Genomic DNA, 10978 nt, shown 5'->3' with positions numbered 1-10978 from the left:
TTGTTCCCAAATGAGTGACTTTACCATTGTTCCCACTGAACTTTGTCTTGTTATATTCAGCTCATTGCTCTGGTCTGTCAGAGTTTTTTTCATCCTAACTGTCATATAGTGTTCTGGTTATTGCTCTCAGCTTTGTGTCATCTGTAAATCTGATGAGCAAACTTAAGCATCCACACCTTTATGCATGTCATCGATAAAAATGTTAAGCTGCCCACAACCACATGCAGATCTCTGAGGTACTCCACTGGAGACAGACCCCTCTGCCACACTGCCTTTCTACCAGTAATAACGATTCTACAAGCAATTTAGAATCCATCTGATTATGTTATGGTCTAATCTCTCTCTCTCCATTTTCTCCAAAAGAATAGTATGAAATATTTTATCAAGAGCTTTCCTAATAATCAGGTAATAATTATAGCTATCTTCTCATCTATTAGTGTAGTGATCCCATCAAAGAAAGGAAATGAGGCTGGTCCAGCATGACCTGTTCTTGGTCAAGCCAGAGTGACAGCTTGTAATCATTGCTTTCTTTTCTAGATGTTGTCCAATCATCTCTTTAATGATCCTGGGATTTTTCCAGGTATTGAAGTTAACCTCAGGTGCCTCAATTCTTTTCCCGTCTGTGAAAATAAGGACTTTTGTCCTCTTTTGTTTTCCATGACTTTTCAGACATCTCTGATTGTGGCTCAGCAGACACACCTGCCAGTTCTTTCAGCTCTTGAGCGTGGAGTTCATCTGGCCTTGGTTACTCGAATTTATCAAAGGTGCTAGGCACTTTCTCAGCTATCAGAGCTCAACTCCCAGGCAGGCATTCTTTTTCTTCCATTATAGCTAAAAACAAACATAAATACTTCCCCCACCCCTGCTGTCCTTAGCTTTCTTCAGTAGCCTCAACTCCTCGTGTGAGGCAGAGACACCCAGAGAAAGGGGAAGGGGAAGAAAGGTGGGGGGGGGAGAGAGAGAGAGAGAGAGAGAGAGAGGAGAGAGAGAGAGGAGAGAGAGAGAGAGAGAGAGAGAGAGAGAGAGAGAGAGAGAGAGAGAGAGAGAGAGAGAGAGAGAGAGAAACTGAAGTCCTTCATCACTACTATTCACTGGCAAGGTGAATTCAATATGACGCTGTTGATGACTATTGTTTGCACCCTGCCTTTGCCCACTGGCTGGACGTTCAGAACACTCCTTGGAGGCATTCTTGCAACTGGCCACTAGAAACAATGTTTCCTTGTCTGACTTATAGCCACTCACCTCCAGGAGGGAATGTTGGTTAAATAAGTTTTCAAAAACCATGCAGCATCAAGAGCAAATATAAGTTGACTAGAGTTTTAAGTCATGAAGAAGCTACCATCCCCAATGAAATCAGTCTTCAAGTAAGACTATTTGTTGAACCACTATCAAGAGAGCCTGTAGAGTTTTGTGTATACATAGAACACTCTGTGTGGATTCCTGCCAAGGGCTATGTTTGTTGTCAACATGTAATGATTCAGAGCTGGAAGAAAGACTTTTGAAGTTGTGGTTGGTATTTGCTGAAAGGGTTGAGTCCCAAAAGTTATGGGCTGTGTGACATGGAGTACCAGATAATTTTATTAATAAGGATGATGAAACAACATTTCACTTTGAGTGCCTTCTCTTGATTTGAGTTTTATGCACTCCATGGAATGTTTCTGTAGGCTGGTTTCAAGTACTTATCACTCTGATACTGTGTTCATCTATAAAATGACAGCTGAAAAACCAAAAAGCACAAAAATCTAAAAATCCTATACTGCTAAATTGCATTTATTTTAAGCTATCTTCTTCCCTTGCTAAAGCATTCCACTTACATATCCTTTTCTAATCCAGACTAAAAAGTATCTTACATAGATGTAGGCATGAATCATCTTTCCTGACAAGATATTTTACTTATCCCAAGTGCTTTATGAAGTGGGCTGTCTATTTTCAATGGAACTTTGATTTAGTAGACCAAGTTGAAAATGTCTTATCCCTCTTGGTGTTTCTCTGAGTTCCTCTATTTGTCCCATAAACTATTCTTAGTTTTAACTTTCTAAGGATAAGTAGAATCACATGTAGAAATTGGACTTTTAGCATTATTAAACAAAAGTGAAGAGCAAACATTTATAAGGAGGGTAAATATTAAAAGAATATTCAGTGTGTTCTTGTTCACAAAAAAGCACCCAGCTTAAGTTTTAATAAGATCTGGTTTGCTTTTTGCTCTTATAGTTCAAACTCTGCTTATTCAAAGATGCCACATGGGACAAAAATGGCCAGAGGACTATATACATTGGGATGTTAAGAAGGAAAATTCTGCTTAGAGGGTATAAGTTAAGCAATACATAATTCTACTCTTAAAAAGTTTAAAGCTAGCATTGTATAGTGGATAGCTGGGCTTTCCATGCATATAGCTGCACTTATAGAGGGTTCAAATCCTATCTTGGGTCTTAGTTTCCATTGCTATAAAATAAGGGCTTTGGAGTAACTAGCTTCTAAGTTCCCTTTCAGTTCTAGATATGTGATCCTATAATCATTGCTCATTGTTATATTCTTTTTCTGTATTACTCCAAGGAAATGGAGGCAGAGACTAGAACCCAATAGGAAGCAACAAAGCCAAGAGGGGTTTGTTCAAAAGGAACAAGCTAAGAAACTATGTACTGGTACTAGAGTCCAATCTCAGAATGGGTATAGCAGATGCTGATTTAAATCCAGGAGTCTTTTTTTTTTTTTGGTTTCTCTTGTGCTAGACATTGTTATTCATTAGAATCTTCTGGAAGAGGTGAAATGATTCCAATTATGGTGGCTGAAGCAATTTAGTGCATACATCCATTCTAGTCTGCACATACTTGGGCTTACCAAGACACATACAATTTAGTTTTGGAGATAATACAATTTAAACTGGATCAAGTGGTCACTTCCTTAGAAAAAAGTCTTGAAATGAAGGCTAGACCTATGTAATATTGTGTTTGATGTAGTCATTCCATTTCTAAGCTGCAAACTCTATTATTTAACATGAAATCAATTCTCAGCTCCGGAGACAATAAAAGAAAATCATGTTGTTTCCTTAGGCTTACACATTTTTTTGTCCTTTCATTTTTGTTATAGTGGGTTGCATGATTCTTAGTCTCTGGGTAAATCCTCCACAGAGGATTTATTTAAAGAAATGGACAAGGGTAACAGAGAATTAAGTGTATATGGGCTACAAATATGAATCGTTAGAGGTAAGGCCAGTATCACCATGACCATGGATCCCTTGAAGTGTTTTTAAAACGCCGTGATAACTTTGTACCACTAGAAAGGACTCTGCTTGTTCCTTTGGGGGCAGCTGGCCCATTGGGTCAGCTGCACCCACATTTTTAAGTCTGTTTGTGGGTGGTATCTGTGCTTATCAAATTACTTTGGTCCAAGCCCTTAGCAGACATCAATTCTCCTTCCATTTCTTTGTGCTCACCATATGTCACTAAATTGTCTTACCGAAGTCATTAGTTTCATAAAGCATTTAATCATAATGCTCTGGAAAAAAAAAAGCCAAGTTGAGTAATCAAAACAATACCCTCATAAATCTAGAGCTGAGACTTTCATTCAGTCACTGCTCCAGTCCCTCAAACAGAAAGAAATTCCAATTAGGCTAACATCCATTTTCTCTCCTGGCAGCCACTGTGTCCTGTGCCCCTGGTTTGGCTTATGGAATGGCCGAAGATCATTATCTTGTTATAAATCTTCTGACTGTCAGCATGAGGAAGGGAGGAAAGTGTTAGTCACTCATACATAGCTCTGCCTGGAAGCTGCTGTTCTTGGTCGTTGCCATTTCAGGCTGCAGGATTCAGGATCTCACCTCTGTTACCTTTCCAAGCTATTCACTAATCAACTAGGTTTGATGGGTCACTTCTTGCTGCTGATGCCATGCTGGCATTTTTTTTTTTAACTCATGGAATAGGAAGCTTCTTCTTGAGGAATAAGGGCTGGCCAGGACATGGTAGAAGACTCTTCTACCTGCCAGTCCTCTTTGCCTGTGACCTTGAAAATTTATGAACCCAGAAACATTATGTTATGTCATGCTCCCCATGCCTACTACTAACCCCAAGACTCAGCCCCAAAACTTTGTGGGAGATATAGTCCAGGGAGAGGAAACAAGCCAAATTCTGTTCACGATTTGCCTGCCACATGTGCAACAAATTGTAATCCAGCTTTTCTGCTTGTACATCTAGTCCTCTATTTTGGGACAGATCTAAACATTAGGAATGTTTTCTTTATATTTATTCAAGATTTTCTTTCCTTTAACTTGCATCCATTAGTTCTATCTTTCCTTTCTGTGACCAATCAAAACATAAACTATAACATTTTATGCATCTACTGGGCATCTGATAGGGAGATTAAAAAAGAGATATTTTGTTCTCTCACAGCAAATCATTTAAACCAACCATAGTGATAATTTATCCCCCAAATATTTTTCTTTTGTCACCTTCTCTTTTTGCTAGCTCTGTAGTTTAGGCCTTGGTGACTTGACTACTATGATAATTCTCTTCCTCTCCCCATTTTCTTTCTTTCCCATTCCACCCTTCACCTTATTATCAGACATCTTCATATGCACAAATCTGGTCTTGTCCTTCTTCTCCCCAGAACACATCAATGACTCCTTGTTGTCTACCTAGTAATATGCCTGGATATCCAAGGCCCTAGAACCCTGCCTTTCCGGCCTTATCTCACACTCCACTCCATAATCTACACTCCCACCAAAGTGAAAAATTCTGTTCCTCCAAAATGTCCATCACCATTCTCTATGTTTGGGATACACTACACCCCACTCATTCCCACCTATTGATTTTTTTCCCTATTCATAGTGTAAAGAGGGACTGGTCAACGGCCAGGATAATTCAGGACTGATATTTGGTGATTGAGTATCTGGAGGAATAGTATGTGTTTAGTTGTGTTGACTCTTCATGACCCTATTTTGAGGTTTTCTTGTTCAAGATACTGGAATGGTTTGCTATTTCCTTCTCTAGCTCATTTTACAGAGGAGTACCAGAGGCAAACAGGGTTAAGTGACTTGCCCAGGGTCACTCAGCTAGTAAGTGTCTGAGGCTGGATTTGAACTCATGAAGCTAAATTTTCCCGATTCCAAGCCCAGTGCTCTATCTACTGCACCATCCAGCTGCTCATCCACCTTTGGTGTCCAACTGGTCACCCAACTTTTACCTGTGGCTCTAAGAAGCTGTAGCATGCACATTGGCCATACCCTGGTAAAATGGTCTTGGTACACAGGCTAAGCCAGGTTGGGGGTAACCAACACACCCCAAACCCATCTGTGAGTTAGGGGGATGTTTATGCCAAGCAAATGAAGACTTCCCCTGGAGGAATGGGCAGATGTTCTTGGTCAGACACCAAAGATACCAAGTTCTTCCATTGCATCCGCTGCATGCTGGGCCTTCACAAGTCATATTGACTTTTGTTTTGCCATTGGACTTCCATGACTCTTGAAGAGGGAGTGAGGCTCTGTGCAACTCTGCTTCACTTAAATACAATTCACACGCAAATCAAGAAAGACCTGTGATGTCTTTGGTCCTCTTTGAAAACAAAGAACAAACAACAATATCTGGAGCGATGAACCAGGGCATAATTCTGTGAGCTTTGGAAGTTGAAAGAGTCATTGAAGGTTCCCCTCAGCAAACTGAGTCAGTAGCAAAGACTGCTATAGCAGCAGAAGCTGAGTGTAGTGAAGAACTATCCCTGAGAAGCAACTTGCACAGTCTGGCTCAGCAGTAGATTGAGCCATTATCTCAGACATAAAGTGTTGTATAGGGCTAACCCAGCTGAGCAAGAGAATGATAAGTCCATTAGTGAGGACATAATCAGATGTGAACTTGGTGGGGACTCCTAGAAGGGAGAAGGGTACTCTCAAGGCTGGGTGTTATAAAGTGCTTTCCTCATGTTCGTCTGTTCCCTACTATGTGCCAGACCTGAGGCATGAACTGTTTCACCTAGCCCAGCAGTGAATTGATCTGGGACTCAACCTGCCAGTATGACTGAGGATTGGGAAAGGGAGTTCAGAGGGGATGCTATACACACGTGTATGTATGGCACTCATAATATATATATATATATATATATATATATATGTATATATGTATACATATATACATATATATATATATTTATGTATATATGCAAAATAAATACATTTATACATACACACTATACTTACTGATCTGTGAACATGTCATCTCCATGATGGAATGTGAGTTCTCCAATGATGGGAATTGTTACATGTTTGTATTTGGGTTCCCAGTATCAAGAATATTATCTAGTAAGCCAAGGGGCCCCTAAGATCTGAAAAAGAATATAGATAAAAGAGACAAAAGAAAGAAGAGTCACACTTTCATGGACATATAGTAGCCAAGTGTTAATAGGACCCTACCTTTCCCATACCTTGGAACTTCCAGAAATTCTCCTCATTAGAAATTTGACAAGGAAGAGAGCAAGAGATGGTTTGATCAAACCTTTTGTGTATGTACCCTCAATTCTGGCTCCTTGGCCAATCAGGAAAGTCAGAAGCAGTTTAGTGGTGCATTGGGCAGAATGTTGGATCTGAATTCAGGAAGTAATGAGCTAAAATCCAGCCTCAGACACTTGCTAGCTCTGTGATCCTGGGCAGATCACTTAGCTGTTGTCTTCCTCAGTTTCCTCAACTGTAAAATGGGGATAATAATAGTACCTACCTTCCAAGGTTATTCTGAGGCTCAAATGACATGATGTTTGTAAAGCACATGGCAAACCTCAAAAGTGCTATATTAATGCTGACTATTATTATTATTATCATTATTATTATTATTATTATTGGTCACCACTACACTAGTCCTTTAATTACTCTGGGCCAGAAGAAGAACCACCAAATTTGCAAATGATGTTTTGCAAATGGGCAGGGAATATTGTATATGCTCCATCTAACCCACTAAGCAGGGCTCATGTGCATGCTCCAAAAACTGGACTCTCATGACTATCCTCCGTTATAATAGATTTTAACATAATGGATTTAGAGATTGAAGGGATGTTAGGGGTCATCAGCCCCACTCCCCATATTTTACAGATGAAGACACTAAGCCTTAGAAAGGTGACACAAGGAGTAAGCAGCCAAGTTAAGATTGGAACCTACTTCTTCTAACTTCTCTGAGACCAAATCCAATGATCTTTCAACTTCATCTTGCTTCTTCATCATCCTTAAAAGCCAACTCAAATTTCACTTACTCCATGAAGTCTTTCCTCAGTTAGGAAGAACCCTTTAATGCTCAGACTTTCTTTTTTAAAATCTCTTATGCACTTACAATGTATTGTCATCATTTGAATTTGTGTCATACTAGATGGTAAACTCTGAGGTCTGTCTTATGTGACCTTTGACTCTCTTCTAGGGTCTAGCCCAGTGCTTTGCCCCCAGTAGTTGCTTAATAATATCTGCTTAATTGAATGAATATTACTCTGTTAGCTTGAGAAATGAATAAAGCAACTGCTAACTCATTTCATAAGTTCATACTTATTATTAGCTTAGTTCACATTCTGAGTTTCACAGTAAAGAGGGAAACATATAAGAAAATTCTTCTGCTTTGATGCTGTTTCTGAGAAACATAATTTTTTCATTTTCCCAGGGGCCTGGAGGGCAATCCACACTTTCTGTGGGTCTTGTAGCAGATGTGGCCTTCCACCCCTAGAAACTTGGCTTGATGACCTGCCATCGTGAGAATGAGCTCAGACCACTTCTTTGGGAAGGCAGGAGAGCTTTAGACATAGGGCATGTTTCTGAGTGGCTGCAAAACAACCTTGTCCCTCTCTCAGCCACATAGATCTTCATAATCAATATCCATCACTGCTATCAGATCCATCATGCTAGGCTTGATTAGGAGACAGCCTGAAATGGATGGATTATCATGCCATATTGTTTATTTTGTTGAACATTTTGTGGACATTATTGTGGTTTTCTAGGTAGAAATCTTTGTAGCAAGTTAGTTTGACGTGCTCGGCATTGTGGCAATGACAAACAATTTGGGAAAGAATTGGAGCAAATGGGTGTGTTTGTTTTCCTGGTTATTAAATAGCAGGATCAGGGAGGAATTGTGATGCCTTGGAAGGAATGATGGATGTGGAGTTGGAAGAACTGGGTTAAAAAGCCAGACTCTGTCTTTTACCATCTGTGTGACTGTGGGCCAGTCATTTCATCTTGATTTCCTCATTCTACTAAACAAGGGAATTGGGCATTGAAGGCCTCTAAAGTTCCTTCCAGTCAGTTATTCAGTCAGTAAACATGCTTTAAGGATCTATGCCAGGCACTGAGCTAAGCCCTGGGGTTACAAAGAAAGGGGAAAAAAATTGTCCCTGCTGTCAAGGAGCTCTCATTTTAATGGGGGAGACATTATACAAATAACTCTGGGCAAACAAACTATATATATAGAATAGTTGGAAATAATAAACAGAGGGAAGATGCTAGAATTAAGAGGGATCAGGAAAGGCTTCCTGTAGAAGATGGTATTTTAGTTGGGACTTGAAGGAAGCCAGGGAAGCCAGGAGCCAAAGATGAGAAAGGACAGCATGCCAGGTATGTGGACCAGCTGATGAAAATTCCCAGTTGGGAGATGAAGTATCTTTTTTGAGGAACGTCAAGAAAGCTGGTATGGCAGAGTATCTGGAGGTGGTGTAAAGTTTAAGAATACCGGAAACGTTGGGGATTGGGGCAAGTTATGAAGGGCTTTGAATATCATCTAGAGGATTTTACATTTGATCCTAGAGGTGATAGGGAGCCACTGGAGTTTATTGGAGGTGACATGATCAAATCTGTGCCTTAAAAAGAGCACAGTTGAATGGAGAATGGACTGGAGTAAGGAGAGATTTGTGGCAGGTAGACCAACCAGCAGGCTATTACAGCAGTCTGGGAATGAGATGATAAGAGGCTACACTAAGTCTATGGTCATCAAAAATTGTTTAAAACTTTCATGATGGCATTTTCCTGTTAAGAGGCTCAGTCGCTCTGGTCTGTCCTCTGACACCGCTTATCCTTACTGCCCCATCCAACACACTAGTCAAGATGGCATCAGATGAAGGAAAACTCTTTGTTGGTGGACTGAGTTTTGATACCAATGAACAGTCATTGGAACAGGTCTCAAAGTATGGACAGATTGCTGAAGTTGTTGCTGTGAAAGAGAGGGAGACTCAGAGATCCAGAGGTTTTGGCTTTGTCACATTTGAGAATATAGATGATGCTAAAGATGCAATGGTGGTCATGGATGGGTGGCAGATTAGACTTGACCAGGCAGGCAAATCATCAGAAAACCAATCCCATGGGTACCAAGGAGTTTCATCCAGTGGCCAAGGCTTCTTCCATGGAAGCCGAGGTCGAAGCTGTGGTTTTTCTAGAGGAGGTGGAGACCATGATTATGGGGTGGGGGGGAGCAGATTTGAATCAAGAAGTGGAGGATATGGAGGGTCCAGAGACTATTACAGCAGCAGCAGGAGTCAAGGAGGCTATGGTGACTGGTCTTCAGAAGGGTCTTACAGAGACAGCTATGACAGTTGTTACACACGAGTAAAAATCCTTCCTGAATCAAGATTGTCCTTCCAATGGCTGTATTTATAAAGATTTTTGGAGCTTTGCTGAATTGTTATTGTATAGTACCCATCTACTTGTGTTCACTTTTGTAGTATTATCAGTTTTGATCTTGTCAAACACAACCTGACAGCTTTGGACATGAGATGGCTAATTAGACTTTTCTTTTAAGAAAGCTCTTGTCTCTTCTCAAGTGTTTTTTTAAAAAGCATTTTTGAAAGCATTTCAGATTTTATTTTTTCTTTTCATAATGAGTCAAGGTGTGGTGGTTTTCATTTTTTTTTCTTTTGGTTTTGTTTTAAATTTAATTTTTTTTCTTTTTACAATAAAAACTTGTGAAATTGGGGATCCTGGTTTGGGTTTCTTTGAGCTAGAAAAGGACCTTAAATTCAGTGTTCACAGGAAGCTGAACAAGCTGTGGAGGTTTGGCTTTTTTTTTTTTAAGTGTGTTACCTTCAACTTTTTGCAACCTTCCTTCAGTGTAGCAAGGTATGAATGCAGCCCTGAGGGTTTATGGAGAGGCAGACCACCTTGGTATGTCTAATGAGAAACTGCTTGTATATTCACTCTGCATAAATGTATTTTTACTGTATACTGTAAACAGACTTGCAAACTTTCCGTAAAAGAGGTTCTTAAAAAAACAAACAGACAACAACAACAACAAAACTACCATGATGCAATGGAAAGGACACTGTTCTGGGAGTCTTCAATGCCTCCTAAAGAAGAAGTGATCCAATCATTGCAACAAGTACTTATTGAATCCCTACTGTGTGTAAAAGACCTACGATAAAATGAAACAGTTCTGGCTATCTAGGAGCTTACTTCTAAGTGGGACCCACGTGAGTGTCTCTAAGAGGGGGCATTTCAATTGTGATTTTTTTGACACTTCCACTGGATTTATAGAAACCAACAATGCTATAATAAAGCGGAAGAACATAGAAAAGGAAGTCCAGAGTCTACAGTATTATAATTTAGAAAACTCTTGTATAGACAAGTCTTAAAAATTAAAAAAAAAAGCATGTTTTCTCTTGTTACTAACACTTCTAAGGTAAAGGTCCCCCAGCCACCTCACTGAACCATCCAGTCTCCTAAAACCTTTTTGTTCAAAAGCTGAGAATTAGCACTTTTCATAGACTGAACTCAATAAATCACACTCATAACTTTGAATGGACCATTGGGGAAAGCAAAGTTTAGTACAAGCAAACATAAACCTATCCAATATAGCTTCTATAGTAGGAAAAATCAACTTTTCTATACTAAAATTATAATGATTCAGTCAAACTTCCACTCTTTTAAGGAAGATGTATATATAAGTAAATTCTATCCAACATTCAAAGAACAATTAAAATATGATATAAACTGTTTGCAGATATAAGAAAAGGAGGGATTCTTCCAAACTCTCTGATACAA

The 10978-nt window shown here is 39.6% G+C and overlaps 1 pseudogene; it reads left to right on the top strand.

The window, feature by feature from the left end:
* The first annotated feature begins 9042 nt into the window (after positions 1-9042).
* LOC110214984 (cold-inducible RNA-binding protein pseudogene) lies at positions 9043-9598 on the top strand (annotated as a pseudogene).
* Positions 9599-10978: the final 1380 nt, after the last annotated feature.

This window comes from Phascolarctos cinereus, unplaced genomic scaffold (assembly GCF_003287225.1).
Source record: "Phascolarctos cinereus isolate Bilbo 61053 unplaced genomic scaffold, phaCin_HiC Scaffold_726;HRSCAF=1367, whole genome shotgun sequence".
In the NCBI taxonomy this organism is placed as follows: domain Eukaryota; kingdom Metazoa; phylum Chordata; class Mammalia; order Diprotodontia; family Phascolarctidae; genus Phascolarctos; species Phascolarctos cinereus.
The sequence above is the reverse complement of the archived record's forward strand: the minus strand, read 5'-3'. Positions and strand labels throughout refer to the sequence as shown.